Genomic DNA, 21,095 nt, shown 5'->3' on the forward strand with positions numbered 1-21,095 from the left:
TTTGTTATTTGAAATTCACGTCTGGACCTTCATATTTGATGTGTTTAATTATATTTTGTTACAAATTATACGTGAGTAAGACATTTCACCGGGTTATTTATCCCAGTTAGGTTCTATGCACAGCTTAAACCCTGTTTTGATTTAAGTTTTGTAATTTTAATTTAAATGATAAAAATGAAAAGTGAAAATACTAAAAAGATAAGATGTCACACCCTGTGCATGTGCCAAATTGGGCTCGTGATCAGTTGGGATAACGATGTTGTAGCAGTGCTACACATAGCAGGCTCCATGAGCTAACACGTGACTGCAGGTAGGAAATACGACCAAGGAATGATGTCTACATTTTACATTATTGTGTTGTGTGTATGTTGGTAAATGGATATCCAGGGATAATGATATTGGTTGCATATTTATTAAATTTCTTTAGCGTGATGCACAAGTTATGTTTTTGTTCTATTTTTTATTTTAGGCCGCGTGGCCACAATTGCATGGTAGGAAATTGGATATCTATTCTCAACTCTGTAATGTTAATTTCTTATTTGTTTTCAAAGAAAGAAAATGATATGTATAGCTATTTGTGAATTGTTAAAGGGATTGCCAATACGTGAATGGATAATCTGTTATATCATCCGAATTGATATACAATCTTGGGATGTATGGTAGGAACAACCAAACTCATACGTGGTATGAGACACGTATGAGAGTGGAGTCACAACTGAAATCTAGATTTATTCGTTTCTATCTTTACCAGTAAATTTATAATGTAAAAGTAGTCGTATACGAATGGGGTATATTTTTGAAAATCACATGCATGCCTGATAAGTATAGACGAAGATCATTATTTAGTAATTAATAACAATCTATAGTACTCGAACGTTTTGACATATCGAAAAAAGACCCATTGTTTACGGTCACGTCAAATGGACAGTCTGAGTCGGATAAATGGTCCCGCAAGTGTGGTAAATAACGACTAACCACAAAATCAGGAACTAATACTTTATTATGAAACATCATGTCCCGACTGAGAACGATTCAGTCATGAATCCCAACTCTCTAATTTCACTATTCTACCATTGTGTACATTATTTTATATATAAAATGAATTGCATGTTTAATGTTTTAATTTAGTCAATTAGATTTGTATAAAAAAAATGTTATAGGGAGTACTGCTGATAGATGTAATGTGAGTTTTAAAATATTTAGTTGCTCATCCTTTGTTAAATGTAATAATTGATCGTTGATTCTTATGTAAAATTTTGCATATAGTAAAATGATTTAGTAATGTCTCTCAATTTCTATTGGTAATTGTAGATTGTAAAGATTGCATTTAGGATTTTAACGAAAATTAGTTATATGTTTAAAAAACATAAAATTCTTTTTGTTATTTCAAATTCACGCTAGGACCTATATATTTGATATGTTTAATTGTGGTTTACAACAAATTATACGTGGGTAGAACATTTCACTGGGTTATTTTTGTCAGTTGGGATATGTATACTGCTCGAACCATGTTTTGACCTCAATTTGTAATTTTTCAATGTTATTGATAAAAATCAGTTTCAAAGTTTGATAAAGAATTTAATATTCAATAAACTCATATTGAGTAATTGAATATTGAAAAATAAATGATGTGTTTAAAAAGTGAAAAGTGTAAAAATTTAAAAGAATGAGAAAATGGTATGAAACGGTAAAATGTCAAAATCATACCCGAGGGATATGTCTACATTTTACATTGTGATGTTATGTGTGAGTAATTGAACTGATATTTAGGGTTAATTTTCTTTCTATTGTCACGAGATGACGTGTATGTTTATTTACTTTCTGTTAGCACAAGACGCTGAGTTACTTTTTTGTATTATTATTTATTTTAGGTCGTGTGGCCACAGTTGCATGGTAGGAAACAGAATATCCATTCTCAACTTTGTAATGTTAATTTCTTATTTATTTTTAAAGAACTTTATTTATATATTTCAAAAAAAATAAATGATATGTATAGTTAGTTATTTTGTAAAGTGTTAAGGAGTTTGTGCATACCTGAAGGGATAGTCTATCATATTATCTAGAGTGATATACTAACTTGAGATGTACGATAGAGACAACCAAACTTATACGTGGTATGCGACGCGTATGAGAGTGGAGTCACAACTAGAACTCGAATTTATTCCTCTATATTTTTACAAGTGAACTTGTAATGTAAAAGCGGTCGTATACGAATTAGATTGTATATTTGGAAATCGTATGTACGCTTGATAGTGAAAGCGCCTTCAATCCGTGGGGTGTGAGTATCCGCTTTTGACTTTGAGGTTTGGGAGTTGCCACCTAGTTATTACGATCTAGGAACCAAAAATTGACTCAAGATGGATAAAAAAAATAACTAATTTACAAAAAGAAACTAAGTCCGGGGATCACGTTACGGGGTTAGAAGGTGTTAGGCACCAACCCCGTCGGCAAAAGTCGGTCTCTACTATTTCCTAAGAAAACTACATTACTAGGATACCTAAAAACAAATAAATAAAATAAATAAAGGAAAAATGTACCTAGATGTTCGCGACGATTTGTTCTCTCAGATCTAGTGGAGAGATCCCTTGTATGAGATTCCTTACTTCGTTTTCGTCATTGAATCCGCTTCTGATCTCCAAGATGAAGTATCTGTTTCCTAGATTTGAGTGTTTTCTAAGTTTTTGATAAATTTTTAAGTATTTTTAAAGGATCTCTAGGTGTTTTTTAAGCAAAAGTTAGGGTTTGAATGATAGGTAAGGGGTTAGAACTTCAAAATTAGGATTTTGGGAAAACTAGGGAGACTTTTTAACCTATTTTTTCTAGTATTTTCTTTGACTTACTAAATTAGGTTGTGTATGCTCTCTATTTATAGAGTTTTTTGGGTTCATTTAGTGTTTAATTAGGTTTCTTTTAGATTAGGGTAAATTAGGGTTTTGATTTTAGTCTATGAGATTGACTTGGTCTTTTTAGATTAGGATTTTAATTAGGATTTTGACTTAAATCTTATGAGACTGACTTGATTTCTTTAGATTAGGGTTTTAATTAGGATTTTGACTTAAGTCTTATGAGATTGACTTTGTTTAGATTTTTAAATTAATTTTATTAAGATTTTACTTTACGTTAATTAATATTTTATTTATTAATTTTGAAATTAAAATTTTTAAAATTTTAAAAATTATAATTTTGCCCCCAAAGAGAACTTTTGCGTTTCAAGTCGGTTTTCGATGTTCCGGGATGTTTTGAAATCGATTTTTCATAAGAAATTTAATAGGATTATCGGTTTGTGTTATTTATGAAATTTTTTGGCGTGAAATGATTGTCAACCTTGATGAGGGGCATTTTCGTAATTTTGTCTAATATGGTAAAAATTGGCGAAATAGTTTATTTGGTTTCATTTTGTTATTTTATGTATTTGAAAGGGTATTCCTAAGCATAAGGGGACTCTAAAGATGTTTTGATGTTAAATGTATTTTGGTAATTTGGTCATTTTTGGTGATTTTGATTATAAAGCTTCTTTTTATCTACAAGATGATGATTTCTATGTTTTTGGGATTATATTTTCCTAGCTTAGCGTGATTTTTACAGTTTTGTTAGTTTGAGATACCTCATCCGAATTTCTTAAACATATCTAGTAATAAAATAGAGCATTTGAATAATCATCCATCACTGGGAATCGTTGCGATCGGGTTGACGAGTTGATTAATCAGGTGAATGCAAAATAAGGTATCTACAGATCCCTCTATTTGGTAGAGTGTTGAAGTAAACTAGATAGTAAATCTATTTCGATAGATAATGCGATATCCAAATGCCAAAGCTAGTGACAGTTCATTTTGCAGTCTGATTTAGCAATTCTTCAGGATGTTCGGATCCTTGAGGGTAAAACTCTCATCGAACTAAAAAGTTGTCATGTCCTTGAGTGTGAGCTCCCATTGACAATGTTAGATCCTTGAATTAAAAAAAATTCTCCTTGACTAAAAACGTACAAGTGTGTGTACTCGAAATCTTAGATAAATCTCAAAGATGGTCTGAGCTAGATCTGAGCATAAATTAAGTAAAATCTGAGCATAAAACTAAACATAAAATTGAGCATAATATGGGCATAAACTGAGCATAATTCTAAGAAAATCCTAGACGGTATCTGAGCAAAATTCTGAGAAAACCCTCAGCGGCATCTGAGCATAATTCTGAGAAAATCCTCGGTGGTATCTGAGCATAATTCCGAGAAAACCCTCGACGGCAAATGACTGAATAAAACTGGGAAATAATGATTGAAAATAAATCTGAAAAATAATGATTGAATATGTGAATGAATAGATCTAGGAAAAAATGATTGAAAATGAATCTGGAAAAGAATGATTGAATCTGGGAATGAATAGATCTGATTGAATCTGGGAAAAAATGATTGAATCTAGGAAAGAAAGAATGAAAATGAATCTGGAAAAGAATGATTGAATTTGAGAATGAATAGATCTGATTGAATCTGGGAAAGAATACATCTAAGAAAGAATGATTGAATCTGGAAAAGAAAGAATGCCTTATCTCTATTCTAGGTGAAAATGTAATAAGTTAATCTCTGGGCAAAACCAAATATGAGATCAGAAACGTTTCTGTTTGAACCTCAAAGTATTTCAAAATTTTATGAATTTTAACTTCTTTTGAATCTCAAGGATTTTCAAAAAATTACTATCTATGATTTTCAATGAACAACTGATCAATGTTGAGGGAGTCCAGGTTGAGTTGCCAGTTTTCAGCTTCATTTTCTTCCACTCCCGTGCTTGCTTCCTTTTCAGGCCAATCCATATAGAAGAAAATTTTAAACCCCGGTAGACGAGTACCCGTGATGTGATCAATAAATGGCTCTAGGAACCCATAATAACAGAAATTTTCTCTTTCTTTCGCAACATATCCATTAAGGGTCTTACGATAATGCTTCATTTTAATCAGATCCGTGGTACGCCCTTGCCTTTTTGCAATTGCCTTGTCTCGTTTTGTCTTCCAATACTAGGCCCAATCTTCTTTAGTAGGTTCATACCCCAACCCGAATGTGCCGACGACTTCCTTGATCACTAGTGCATCTTTAATACTTTGTTACCTATGACCTAGGCCCATATCAGGAAAAAATCTCATGTTCTTGAACATGTTAGCCATATAACAATTGGAGGTATTTTCGATAGGAAAATATTTTTTTACCAAGTGATCACATTGGACTGAGCATATCTTTTCGAATTCAAACCCACTAAGTTCTAGCCCCTGTTGTTCTAGCTGAATCTCAAGTAGCGACTCACTCTTGACCTCTGCATTGTTTACAATCCCTACAATCTCAGCATCACCGTGTAGGATGATCACCAATCCATCTTTAATAAATTTAACTTTCTGATGTAGCGTGGAAGGTATGGCTTTGATTTGGTGTAGCCATGGTCTTCCTAACAATAGATTAAAAGAAGAGTGGATGTCTAAAACCTATAATTGTACAGGAAATTCTACTATACCTGTGGACAATCGAAGGTGTAAAATTCCGAATACATCCCTCTTGGTGTTATCATATACCCTAACACCCTGATTAGTGGGCTTGAGATCTTCAGCTTTAAACCCGAGGTAAGTGGCAGTCTTCAAAGGGCAAATATTCAGTGCATTACCATTGTCAATTAAAACCAGAGGTACCCTCATCCCGTTACAGTCAACTGTAATATGTAACGGCTTAGTGTGGCTTGCTTCTTCTTTTGGGAGATCTGAGTCTGAGAAAGATAATATGTTTTTCACATAAGTTGCTCCTACTTGTAGACACCCCATTTTTGCACTCGCCTGATTAATCAACTCGTCAACCCGATCGCCATGATTCCCAATGATGGATGTGTAATCCATTACTTTATTTTGTTACCAGATATGTTTCAGAAATTCAGATGAGGTATCTCGAATTGACAAAACCTTAGAAACCACGCTACGCTAGAAAAATACGACCCCAGAAACATAGAAATCATCATCTTGCAGACCAAAAAGAAGTTTCACGATAAAAATCACTAAAAATTGACCAAATTATCAAAATACCCCTAACCTCAAAACAACCATAGAACCTACGTTACGCTTAGGAAAACTCTCTCGAACACATAAAATAACAAATCGAAACCTAATAAATCATTTCACCAATTTTAACAGAATTTGACAAAATTACGAAACTGCCCCTCATAAAGTTCATGATCATTTCACACAAAAAATTTCATAAATGACACAAACTAATATTTCCATTTAATTCCTTACGAAAAATCGATTCTAAAACATCCTAGAACATTAAAAACCGACTTAAAACGTGAAAAGTCATATCCGGGGGCAAAACGATAATTTCACAATTTTCATAATTAAAATTTTTGAAATTAATAAATAAAACTTTAAATAATTAAAGTGAAACATTGATGAAATTAATTTAAAATTTTGAATTAAAAAATCGATCAATCGGACTTTCAAGTAAAATTGTTGAGGGTTCGTGGGATATTTCTTTAAGGACCCCTCCATTTGGGGGTCCAAAGAATTAAAGAAATAATGGAGGAGGGGTCTCCAAAAATTAAAAGTAAATCAAGCAAGACTAAGGTCAAGGTATTAAAGTCAATCAAGTGAGACTAAAGTCAAAATTAAAGTCAATTAAGCAAGACTAAAGTCAAAATATTAAAAATCAATCAATTAAGACTGAAGTCAAAATATTAAAAGTCAATCAAATAAGACCAAAAGTCATAATAGAATTTTAATTAAATAATAACTCTATCTAATAGAGTTCTAACTAAAAAACAATTCTACCTAAAACAATTCTAATTAAAACACAATTCTACCTAAAACAATTCTAACTAAAACACAACTCTAATTAAAAGAACTCTAATTAAATACTAACTCTATCAAAATCAACCCCTAAAAAATCTATAAGTAGAGGTGCTCACACCCTATTTTCGTTTCAAATCATAAACCCTAAGAGAAGTAGGTCTAAAAGCCCCCTAGCCTCCCATAAACCCTAGTTTTGGAGTCCCAACTCCTTACCTAACATCCCTCATTCGATTTTAGCCTAAAGAACACCTAAAAGCCCTCCAAAAATACTTCAAAATCCATAACAAACTCGAAGAGTTCAGATCCAAAAATAAGAAGATACCTTGTCTCGGAGATCCAAAATCAAATCCGGAGACAGAACGAAGCAAGGGAGTATGGTACAATGAGCTATTTTTGTCGGATCTGAGGGAACAAAGTCTTTGCTATCGGAAAGGTATAATTTTTTTTTATTTATTTATTATCTAGGTTTTTAGCAATGTAATTTATTTGGAAAGTTAGTAGAGACCGACTTTGGCCGGGCGGGGTTGGTGCTTAACACCTTCCATCCCCGTAACGTGATCCCCGGACCTTTTTTTTCTTTTGTAGATTAGTTTGCCTTTCTTTAGAGTCAGTTTGGTTCCTAGACCTTAATAACTAGGTGGCGACTCCCAAACCTCAAGGGTCAAAAGTGGATCCGCGCACCCCGCGGATCGAGGGCGCTTTCACTACTATATTGACCAGTTGATCCGGAGAAGTATCGATAAAGACTTGGACTGTACTTAGTACATTGAGAACGGCCTCCCTATGGGCAGTGGAAGCCATAAGCAAATCCCAAACTGAGATATTGGCCCTTGATCTTTTCAACTACTTGATCACGGAGTCATTTTCTTTAATATTCTCTTTAATGGGATCTATTTCTTTCCTCACCAAGACTGCAGGATTGTCAACATGGAGTTCTGATAGCTTAAAAACTCTTCCTCATCGGGTCATATGTCTAACTTCATCGTAGGAGAGGGAGAAAGACTCATCTTCTTCAGTCAACAAGTATGGATCTTCATTTGTCAAAGAGACAGGGCTTTTTAGATTCATTTGAGACAACAGGTAACCAATGAATGCGGGATTACTATAACGAGGTAGGGATAGACAATATGCATCATTTGAGGCTAGATTGAAGGGATCGTGGCTCGTGGTGAAGACTTCGTCGGCGAAAGCTATTCCGACGTTGGGGTAACTGGGTGGTTTGACTAGGATGGGATGGATGAGATATACAAGGTTAAATGGTAATTGGGTGTTGGAAATCATGTTTAGGGCTGGTGGAGGTTGATAGGTAGGTAATGGATTCGTGGTGACATTTGGTGATGTTGGGCTAAAGATGGTGAGCTTTTTGTTGTTGAAAATGTCCTTGATCCGTAGGGTGTGCGGATCCATTTTTGACTTTGAGGTTTGGGAGTCACCACCTAGTTATTACGGTCTAGGAACCGAACATCGACTCGAAACGGATAAAAAAAATAACTAATCTACTAAAAAAAATACTAAGTCCGAGGATCACATTACGGGGTTGGATGGTGTTAGGCACCAACCCCGCCCGGCAAACGTCGGTCTCTACTAATTCCCAAAAATGATTACATTGTGAAGAAGACCTAAATAATAAAATATTTACCTTTGCTACGCAACGATTTTGTTCCTTCAGATCTGATAGAACAATTCTTCGTATAATACTCATCGCTTCGTTCTGTCACCTGATTCGCTTCAGACCTCCAAGACGAAGTATCTCCTTCTTAGATCTAAATATGTCTAATTTGTTTATGAATTTCTATGTTTTTTTGAAGGGTTTCTAGGTGTTTTTTGAGCTAAAGTTGGGGTATGGATGTTAGGGAAGGAGTTGGGACTTCAAAATTTGAGTTTATAGGAGGCTAGGGAAGCTTTTTGACGTACTTTTCTTAGGGTTTATTTTTTTTATACGAAAATAGGTTGTAAGGACCCTTATTTATTGATTTTTTAAAGTACTTTTTAGATAGAGTTAGTGTTTAATTTGAATTATTTTAAATAGAGTTAGTGTTTAATTAGAATTACATTAGATAGTTTTATAGTTTGATTAGAATTTTATTAGATAATTTTAGAGTTTAATTAGGTTTCTTTTAGATAGTTTTAGAGTTTAATTAGAATTTTTTAAGATAGTTTTTGAGTTAATTAGAATTCTATTAGGGTTTTGACTTTAATCTTATTAGATTGATTTAGGATTTTGACTTAAGTCTCACTTGATTGACTTGACCTTAAGATTTTGACTTAAGTCTTACTTGATTGACTTGAATTTAGGATTTTGACTTGAGTCTTACTTGATTGACTTGACTTTAGGATTTTGACTTAAATCTTACTTGATTGACTTGAATTTTAATTAGGATTTCACTTTACATTAATTAATATTTTAATTATTAATATCGTAATTTTTAATTATTGAAATTGTAAAATTATCATTTTGCATTCGAAAATGATTTTTTGCGTTTTAAGTCATTTTTTAATATTCGATGATGTTTTGGAATCGATTTTTCGTAATGAATTCAATGGGAATATTGGTTTTCGTCATTTATAAAAAAATTTGTGCGAAATGATTGTAACTTTTTGAGGGGTATTTTCATAATTTTATCGAATTTTGTGAAAATTTACGAGATGGTTTATGGGATTTCGATTTGTAGTTTTATGTGTTTGAAAAGATTTTCTTAAGCGTAATGTAGGCTCTAAGGATGTTTTGAGGTTAGGGGTATTTTGGTAATTTGATCATTTTTTAGTGATTTTTATCGTGAAGCTTCTTTTTGTCTGAAAAATGATGATTTTTATGTTTTTGGGGTTATATTTTCCTAGCGTAGCGTGATTTCTACAGTTTTGTTAGTTTGAGATACCTCATCCGAAATTTTGAAACATATCTAGCAACAAAATATAGCAATGGAATAATCATCCATCAATGAGAACCGTTGCAATCAGGTTAACGAGTTGATTAATCAGGTGAATGCAAAAATGGGGTGTCTACAGATGCCCCTCTTTGGCAGAGGGTTGAAGCAAACTAGATAGCAAATCTATTTGGTAGATAGTGCGATATCTGAATATCAAAGCTAGTGACAATTCATTTTGCAGCCTGATTAAGCAATTCGTCGGGGCATTCGGATCCTTGAGGGTAAAACTCTTCCAGAACTAAAAGGTTATCAGATCCTCGAGCTTGAACTCTCACTAACGATGTCAGATCCTCGAATTTTAGAAAATTCTCCCTGACTAATGCAAAAGTGCACGTGTGTGCAATGGTATGATGCTTACTGAGTAAAAATGTGTCAAGTCCTAGAGATCTTCTCTCACTGACAATAATGATTCAAAATTGAAATGTGCTTATGCAACGAAAACAATCATGGCAAGGTTAAACAATGAGGTAATTGGAGTCATAAAATTGTAGGAACTTCGTTAAATCTTATTTAAAATTCTTTTTTAGGGTTCGAAAAAGTTTGAGTCTCGTTTATCGGACTTGAGCCTATTGTAGCCACTTTTCTCGGGCTAAGGAACTTAAACAATCCTGTTAATCCATTCTATGATTCAAAAAAGTTGGAGTCTCATTTCTCGGACTCGAACTTATTAGAGCCACGCTTCTTGGGCTAAGTTTTACAGGAACTTAAACAATCCTGTTAATTCATTCTATGATTCAAAAAAGTTGGAGTCTCATTTCTCGGACTCGAACTTACTAAGTCACGTTTCTCGGGCTCAGATTTATAGGAACTTAAACAATCCTATTAATTTATTCTATGATTCAAAAAAAGTTAGAGTCTAGTTTCTCGGACTCGAACTTACTAAACCATGTTTCTCAGGCTTAGATTTATAGGAACTTAAACAATCTTATTAATTCATTATATGATTCAAAAAATTTGAAGTCTCATTTTTCGAACTCAAACTCACTAAGTCATGTTTCTCGGGCTCAGATTTATAGGAACTTAAACAATCCAATTAATTAATTCTATGATCCAAAAAAAGTTGGAGTCTCGTTTCTCGGACTCGAATTTACTAAACCACGTTTCTCGGGCTTAGATTTATAGGAACTTAAACAATCCTATTAATTCATTCTATGATTCAAAATAAGTTGGAGTCTCGTTTCTCGAACTCGAACTCATTAAGCCATGTTTCTCGGGCTCCGATTTATAGGAACTTAAACAATCCTATTAATTCATTTTATGATTCAAAAAAAGTTTGAGTTCGTTTCTTAGACTCGAATTTATTAAGTCACGTTTCTCGGGTTTAGATTTATAGGAACTTAAATAATCCTATTAATTCATTCTATGATTCAAAAAAAGTTGGAGTCTCGTTTCTCGAACTCCAACTCACTAAGCCATGTTTCTCGAGCTCAGATTTATAAGAACTTAAACAATCCTATTAATTCATTCTATGCTTCAAAAAAAGTTTGAGTCTCGTTTCTCGGACTTGAACTTACTAAGCTCGTTTCTCGAACTTAGATTAATAGGAACTTAAACAATCCTATTAATTCATTCTATGATTCAAAAAAAGTTGGAATCTCGTTTCTCGAGCTTAGATTTATAGGAACTTAAACAATCCTATTAATTCATTCTATGATTAAAAAAAAATTGGAATCCTGTTTCATGGACTTGAACTTACTAAGCTACGTTTCTCGGGCTTAGATTTATAGGAACTTAAACAATCCTATTAATTCATTCTATGATTCAAAAAAAAGTTGGAGTCTCGTTTCTCAGACTCGAACTTACTAAGTCATGTTTCTCGGGCTTAGATTTATAGGAATTTAAACAATCCTATTAATTCATTGTATGATTCAAAAAAAGTTGGAAAGATCGGGCCTTTATTGGCTTATCATGCATCTGAATTCATACTCATCATTAGACTTCATCGAATTTTTAAGTCAGATTTTTCTTTTTATCATGTGATTAAGAACAAAACTTTGGAATTAAATAACTTTCAAAATTGTCCCTAGTTTCAAGGTTGGCTTTAACTGGAACTTGACTACGAGACTGATGGAATGAATTATGCTTGAAAAATATGGACTCTGATGTATGACAGATAAAAGAACTGATATTCCCTTAAATTTAAGACTCTTAAGATTATCATATGTGCAATAAGGGATTGATAATTTTCTTTCGAATTTCTTTTGAAAAATGCTTGAGCTAGACTTAAAAAATCATGATAAATATTAGAATAAAAGATATTTTTCTTCAAAGTGATTGATGATTCTACATCTTCCATTAACGAACACTTGAATAAATAAACATACTTTGAAGATCTTACAATGTTCAAGATGACTTTTGATTTTTTTGACTTCAACATTATCTTCGCCGGATGTGAGCTTTTGGCTGAAAATGAATGTTGTGGCTTGAATGATTCTGCATTTCCTAGTTTCTGTATAAGCTTCCTTCTGAATTTTTCTTCTTGATAGGACTTTTCTTCCCATTTGATGATGCCTTAATCTTTGCTTAGGTTGCCTTTCAAAGTTTTCAACCTAGCAGATTTTTTTTCTTTTTCTAAAGATACCTTGATTTTTGCCTAGGTTACTTTTTCAGATTTTCAACCTAGCAAGCTTTCTTTTTTATGGTTATGCCTAAATTTTTGCCTAAGTCACCTTTTCGGGTTTTCGACTTAGCGGGCTTCTCTTTTTTTTTCAATGATCTTGAATATTCAACTCGACAACTTATTGGTTCTCTACACCTTAACCGAATCAATTATCATTCAGGAGGACTTAATAGGTGGGCTTAGGACATGGTTTAGAAAGAAAGGGTAAAAGGCTCGACTTTCCAAAATACCCCTAGTCTAATATTATCTTTTTTTGTCATTCTTTTCTGTAAATTCTTTTGACTTTTTTTCTAATGCCCTTAGTTTGGCATGCTTTTCTTTTTATCAATTCTTTTTATTCTTTTTTCTAATGTCTCTAGTTTGACATTTTTTGCTTTTGAACCTTTAAATAGGGGATTTTCCATTTAGATGACACTTTTCTTAAGAGAATACACTTATTCTTTGCGTGACCGGGCCTGAAGTAACTTCTCAGGTTGCCTACGTACCCTAATTTTTTTTTGTGATCAAGTTAAAACGTAGTTCATACTTAGACTTCTCTCCCGAGGTTGGTTGGTATGGTATAGAAAGAAGAAGTTATTGATTTTTTTTCAACTGCAAAGGGGGCTTAAAGAAGGTTATATTTTCCTTGGTAAGACAGGAAAATAGTTCGACCAAAGAAGGTCTCTTTTGGTGAAGTGCTAATTAATTTGGTCAAAGTTCTAGGAACTTGATGTCTTAATTGCTCTATCGAGGAAAATGTCTTCATTTGAAAAAAAGTAATCTTTAGTTTTCTTCTGAGAAGGGGTAATCTTTAGTCTTTTCTGAGAAAGAGCAATCTTCAGTCTTCTTTTGAGAATGAGTAATCTTTAGTCTTCTTTTACGAAGTTGAGTGTGATTGAGTTGTATTTGACATTGACTCGTTCAACCATTTCTAAACTTCGAAGAAAATCTCATGCTCTTTTGTAAATAATGACTCTTTTCTCTGAGTGAAAAACATGATGGATCCCTTCTTGTGGGTTTTGACACATTTGTGATGGTTTCATCATTCTTGATCGATAACCTTTGATCTTGAAGTTCAGCATCGACTTCATGCCTTGAGCTATTTTGATACAACCTATCCTCATGAGACTTTGTAGGAACGTTGTTGAATTTCTCAAATAAGTTTATTATTCTCTCATGTTCTCTTGAGGATAACGTAATACCCATTTGCACTTTTTGAGTATACTCTTTAATTCTAATATTTATCAAATTTGATTAGTGAGCTTTAAGTCATTTCTCATATTAGATTTTATGTTCACATCATTATTGTACACATGATAATCAAAAGTTTCTTTATTTATTAGAATAATAAAGAACATAGACTGACAAACCTGACTAAAGCCCAAAATTAAAGATGACTAACTGAACTCAAAGACTGACGCAACTGAAGCTCAAAAAAAAAAACTAAGGAGACTTAAAAAGATGACATCATTCTGAATGGAGGTACATAATTCTAGAGTCTATGCCACTTCGGTTATCCTCGGTGGATGACTTGAACTTGCCTGCTCTTACTATCTTTTCATATTCTAATTCAAGCCTGTCATATGCTGGATAATCCGTTGCTTCAATAATCTTTGTTCTTTAGTTCTAGTATTGCCTTGGGGTAGATATGCTCATCTCAGCATGGTGGAGGTACATTGTTAGGACCGACTGAATAAATGAAGGAAATTAGGTCAACCGACTTGGATTATAATAGGGATATAACGTTCAAAGTAGGGGGAGATTGATTTTGAAAGGTAGGTAAATGATTAGTTTTAACATTGGGTGCGGTAGGAGCGGGTATGGTTGAAAGCGCCCTCGATCCGCGGGGTATGCGGATCCGCTTTTGACCTTTGAGATTTGGGAGTCGCTACCTAGTTATTACGGTCTAGGAATCGAACTTTGACTTTAAAAGGCAAATAAACTAATTTACGAAAGAAAAATACGGGTCCGGGGATCACGTTACGGGATTGGAAGGTGTTAGGTACCAACCCTGCCCGGCAAACGCCGGTCTCTACTAATTCCCAAATAAAACTACATTGCTAACAAGACCTAAATAATAAAAAATAAAAATACTCACATTTTTCGAACGCAACAATTTTGATCCCTCAGATCTGATAGAATAGCTCCTCGTATAGTATTCCTCGCTTTGTTTTGTCTCCGGATCTGATCTCTGAGCTCCAAGGCAAGGTATCTCTTTCTTAGATCTGGATTCTTCGGATTTGTTTATGGATTTCTAGGTGTTTTTCAAGGGCTTCTAGGTGTTTTTTGAGCTAAAGTTGAGGTAGGGGTGTTACGTAAAGAGTTAGGGCTTCAAAATTAGGGTTTATAGGAGGCTAGGGAAGATTTTTGACCTACTTCTCTTAGGGTTTATTTTTTGATACGAAAATAGAGTGTGAGGACCCCTATTTATAGATTTGTTTAAGTGTTTGTTTAGATAGAATTAGTGTTTAATTATAATTCTTTTAGTTAGAGTTATATTTTAATTAGAATTGTTTTAGGTAGAATTATATTTTAGTTAGAATTTTATTAAATAGAGTTATTATTTAATTAAGATTGTTAAATAGAATTATTATTTAATTAGAATTCTATTAGGGTTTTGACTTTTGGTTTTATTTGATTGACTTTAAGATTTTGACTTTAGTCTTACTTGATTGACTTTAATATCTTGATTTTAGTCTTACTTGATTGACTTTAATTTTTTGAAGAACCTCCCTCTATTATATATTTAATTCTTTGGACTCCAAATGGAGGGGTCCTTAAATAAATATCTTGGCAACCATCAACAATTTTGCCTGAGAACCTAATTGATCGATTTTTTTTATTCAAAATTTTAAATTAATTTTATTAATGTTTCACTTTAATTATTTAATGTTTTATTTATTAATTTCAAAATTTTTAATTATAAAAATTATAAAATTACCGTTTTGCTCTCGGAGAGGACTTTTTATGTTTCAAGTCGGTTTTTGATGTTCTAGGATGTTTTAGAATCGATTTTTCGAAAGGAATTCAATGGAAATATTGGATTTTGTCATTTATAAAAATTTTGTGTGAAATGGTCGTGAACTTTATGAGGGGTATTTTCGTAATTTTGTCGAATTCTGTGAAAATTGGCGAAATGATTTATTTGGTTTCGATTTATTATTTTATGTGTTCGAAAAGATTTTCCTAAACGTAATGTAGGCTCTAGGGTTATTTTAATGTTAGGAGTATTTTGGTAATTTTGTCATTTTTTTAGTGATTTGTATCGTAAAACTTCTTTTTGTCTACAAGATGATAATTTCTATGTTTCTGGGATCATATTTTCCTACCGTAGCGTGGTTTCTACAGTTTTGTCATTTCGAGATACCTCATCCGGATTTCAGAAACATATCTGGTAATAAAATAAAGCATTGGAATAAACATCCATCATTGGGAATCGTTGCGATCGAGTTGATGAGTTGATTAATCAGGCAAGTGCAGAAATGGGGTGTCTACAATGGTGACATTTCCTTGTTCAATCAAGTCTTAGATATCATGATAGAGAGTAATACACCTATCAAGAACATGACCAGGCATCTGATGGAATTCACAGAATTACCCATTATCCATGTTTGGAGGAAAAAGATTAGGCAAAAGCTTAAGTTGTAAAGGTGTCAGCAATCCCCCTTTCATCAATTTTTGATAAGCAACACTAATGGACATTCCAATATTGGTAAATTGTCTCTTAGGCTTGGTTTTTGAGGGCTGAGTAGCTTGAGGAGATAGTGCGAAAGAGGTGTTGGAAACTTGTAAGGAATTGACATTATGTTTGAAATATTTGGGTTTTAACTCAAATCGGTTACCAAAAAGTCCCGAAGAGTAGGCATCCTCAACTTAATTTCCAGTCTCAAAGAGAGATTAAAAGTGGGAAGGTACTGAGGCATCAAGTACTTGGCATAATTTGGAGTGAGATTCCTGAGGATGATCTTGACTTGTTCCTTCTTTTGAGGTCGATCCCACAATTGAGCGGCTTTAGCTCTCCATTGAGCAATGAACTTAGTGAAAATTTTCCTGGGCTTCTGTTTTGTAGTTTCTAGGTCTCTTCTTGTGAGTTCAATATCTGAGTTGAATAAATACCGACCAATAAACTCCTTCATCAATTCATGCCATGTTCTTACCCGAGATGAATCCAATGACATGAGCCAGCATAGGGCAAGACCTGTAAGGGTTCTTTGAAAAAGTTGTGCCATCTATTCTTCACTCAAACCCTGAGATTGCATGATGCCGACATATACTTTTAAGTGAGTCCTAGGGCATCCAATCCCATCAAACTTCTCCGTGTCTAGCATCGTGAATTTCTCTGGAAGACAGACCATAGGAAATAACGTCATTGCCCCTAATCCAAGAGTAAGATCATCGGGGTCTTTAATGTTCTTCAAAGCAGTTTCAACCTGAGTTATTCGATGAGCTAAGACAGGGTCGACGTGTAATTGATCATTTTCTTGATTTTCGACGAGGTCAAACACATCCTCAGGTTATATAGCTTTATCTTTTTCCTTTTTAGTCTTCAGGACTTCAATTTATGTCTAGACAGAAATGATAATTTTTACTTTAAAAGATTTCAAAATCTAACGGAGCGTTGTTTCATCCATTGTACTTATTTCTTTTTGTGGCGAGGGCTGACTATTTGGACTTGACAATGATAATCTGGAAAGACAACTTTTTTCACGGACCTAAAATGGTACAAATGGTGGTTTAGAACGTTTAGGAACAATTATTACTTGATTGGAAGTAAACCAAGGTTTACCATTGACTCTAAAGGTTTGACTCTTAACCACATGATCAAAGTTTTAATATAGAATAGCCCATATCCGGTGAGAAATATTGAATCCAAATGTACTATAAGTCTATGTTGACCAAGAAAGTGAGAAAAGTTAGACGCGGGTCTACCCCTGATTGGGATTGAACCTTTGATCAGACGAAAAAATTTTGACCATAAGATCGCATCTAGTTGGTATAAAGTGGTCTGGATCTTTAAAAGTGAAACCAATTAGTCCAACTGATTTGGTATTGATCAGTTTGATCCATTTGTTAATTGGGTCAACTGATTTAATTGGTTTAAATTGATCGGTACATTTCACCGATTGGGTCGGGCCGATATAATGGGTTTAGTTTGAACGGTCTGGATCAGTCCACCTACATACTTGTTGGTTGGATTAAATAGAGCAACCTGGGAACACCCATAGTCAATTCAGGTCGTGACCTATAGGAAGGCTTCTAGACTCTAGGTTTACTACGTGTAATGCAATTTATCTGGCTACCCTTGCCCAAATGCACCCATATACCTCTCGAGCGTACTCAATCAGATGGTACGTGGTGGCTTGGTTTGATATACAGTATAGGTGATAATCTAAGACTCCAACCCACATCTCTGAAGTCAGAAGCAGTCAGTTTAATCCCCAGTTGAGAGGTGGCGCACGATATTGAGCAAGGGCCCTCTTAAATACCTCTCGTCTAGAATAGACATAGTCTATCCCCCTCGTACAGTAGGGTACAACGGACAGGATCTCGCTTAGGCACTAATTTTGACCAAGAAGTGCCATTGGTGAACTTAGATTATCTTGATATACCATATAGGTACGAGTCTAGGGTTGTAGCTTTCATAAATAGTTTAGCATCCCACAAAGGGACCGACCACGTACTAGTACTACGTTGGCAATCAGGACATGTGATTGTGTGGCTTACAATAGGTTAAAGGCTCAGGTCGCTCCAGCCTGGGTGCATCGATATACCTTTCAGAGTTACCTGATCAGACGGTACTGATGCCCCAGTTTTATATACCCTAAGGTACGTGACTGTAGTTGTGGTTTTCATGAATGAAGTCGCATCTTTGAAGAGACCAGACCACACACTAGTGCCACGTTGGCTATATGAGACGTGCAAGCATGCAAAGTAGTAAACGTACTAGTGGTGTGTGCAAAATAAGGTGGGGTATGCCCAGGGCCTTTTCCAAACAAATGGGCCTATGTGTACAAGTAAAGGTATTAAACCATACAAGTAAAATATATACTTTGATCAAGAAAGATTAAAAACATATCTATATGGTTCAATGCACAATTCATGTATATATCAATTACAAATCAATCAATGAATATGGAATGAAATAATTGATCAGATCCAAACATTGCAATAGGCATAATCTCTATAATTTTATGGTCCAATCAATGATCACTTTTGAGTGAGTCGAAATAAATCGAGATTACACTAGATGTTACATTGATGATAGAATGATAATTGTTGAGATGAGGAGCGATGATCCCTTTTTTTTTTTGAAATTATAAAAAAACTAGAAACACGTCCCAAAAGAAAATCAAAGAGAAAGATCCTAGTGTCAAATGAGCTCGCTCTCACAAAATAAATCAGGATTTTCTGTGAATTAGGAAAATACAATCCGAACTTGCATTGATGATATCCAAGGCTCCCGATAATGAAATTGAGTGAACTCAGGTTCTAAATTAATCTAGTAGATGAGATCTACGTTTTATTAATAGGTGTCCAGACTTAATTCTTACTAGAATATTCTGTAAAAATATTTTAACATTGCTGTCCCAACCTTCATTCAGCAACAATTCCAGATTTACAAAATACAATCCGAACTTGTATCGATGATATCCAAGGCTCCCGATAACGAAATTGAGTGAACTCAGGTTCTAAATTAATTTACTCGATGAGATCTACATTTTACTAAAGGTTTCCAGACTTAATTCTTACTAAAATGTTCTGTAAAACCGTTTTAACATTGCTATCCCAACCTTCATTCAGCAACAATTTCAGATTTACAAAATACAATCTGAACTTGCATTATGATATCCAAGGCTCCCGGTAACGAAACTGAGTGAACTCAAGTTCTAAATTAATCTACTCGATGAGATCTACGTTTTATTAATAGGTGCCCAGACTTCATTCTCACTAAAATGTTCTATAAAAACATTTTAACATTACTGTCCAAACCTTCATTCAGCAACAATTCCAGATTTACAAAATACAATCCGAACTTGCATCAATGATATCCAAGGCTCCCGATAACGAAATTGAGTGAACTCAGATTCTAAATTAATTTAGTCGATGAGATCTACGTTTTATTAACAGGTGCCCAAACTTTATTCTCACTAGAATATTCTGTAAAAATGTTTAACATTACTGTCCCAACTTTCATTCAGCAACCATTCTGGATTTACAGATTAATCCAAACTTGCATCGATGATATCCAAGGCTCTCGATAACGAAATTGAGTGAACTCAGGTTCTAAATTAATCTACTCGATGAGATCTACATTTTATTAATAGGTACCAAAACTTAATTCTTAGTAGAATATTCTGTAAAAATATTTTAACATTGCTATCCTAACCTTCATCATTCCATCATTTTCATATGTCAATTTGAATTTTTCATTATTTAGGTGTGACGCCCCGCCAAACGCTAACACAAATCCCAAGGTACTAGGTGGCATCTCGAAATTTCGGCATGGTCTCCTCTATTTATGTTAGCGTTTCACGAAACTCAAACATGATAAACCAATTTATAACAAAACCTGTATATAAAAATGTAGATACAGGAAAATAACAGCGGAAGACTAATTACATCTAACATGTAAGTAGATCAGAGTGCGGAAGATTTATCAATATACAGGCTTACCAAAACACTCTCACTCTAACAGAGGCCTAAACTCTCAAATCCAAAAACTACATACATCTTGGATGAAACTGACAACACTAAGGGATGTGGCCCTAGTGCTCACCAGGCAATAAAATCTGATCGTCAATCTGATCGATCAGATACTCTTCAATTACTGCCTCTACGCCTGCCTCGATAGCTGCAAGTGCTGAAACTAAAAAAATAGGAAGGAAAGGGTGAGTAACAATGGTTACCCAGTAAGTCCACAGCCAATTCCTACTAATAACCCTTCCTAAGCATGATCGAATAAAGCATACTGAACATTTTAATACATGCAAGGTTTTACAAGATAAAATACGATCAACTGGTACATATAGCCAGGGATAAGCAACTAAAAAGTTCTAAAAATTTCACATAACATCAGTCATCCATACTCATTATACATTTTCCATTTTATGCAAATACCGTTGGCAACATTAAAATAATAGACATGCTTCTCAGTTTGTAATTCGAAATATAACGACATATACATAATACAAATGGTGGAGTATTGGAATTAAAGAGTTGGGATTCACGACTGGATCGCTCCCAGTCAGGACATGATATTCCCCAGTCAGGTCATGCTTCTCAGCTACGTATATATATGATTTTTCATTTAAAACAAAAGAGAAATTAACAGAACAGGGTTGAAAACGGATATCCAGTTCCTACCATGCAACCGTGGCCACCCGGCTTAAAAATAAATAACAGTACTCAGCGCACGCGCTAACATAATCGGAAATAAACATGCAACCCTTCCATTAATAACCTGGATATCCTTTCACCAACCTACATACAACATACAATGTAAAATACAGATATCACCCCTCGGGCGTGATTCTGACATTTTACCGTTCATTCTCTTTTCCCATTCTTTCGACATTCTCACTTTTCATCTTTTCAAATCAACCATCCATTTTAAATCATTCAAAGTCATTCTTTTGGCCTTTCCATTGAAAATCATCAAAGTTTATTCAAAAACAAGGTCCCGACGATGCATGAGACCAAAGTTGTTAAAAATGGTAAAAGCTGGTGAAAATTTGGCTAAGTGTTGGAAACTCAATTTTTCA

The sequence above is a fragment of the Akebia trifoliata genome, chromosome 8, assembly GCF_017979445.1.
Source record: "Akebia trifoliata isolate Shusen 1 chromosome 8, ASM1797944v1, whole genome shotgun sequence".
Taxonomy (NCBI): domain Eukaryota; kingdom Viridiplantae; phylum Streptophyta; class Magnoliopsida; order Ranunculales; family Lardizabalaceae; genus Akebia; species Akebia trifoliata.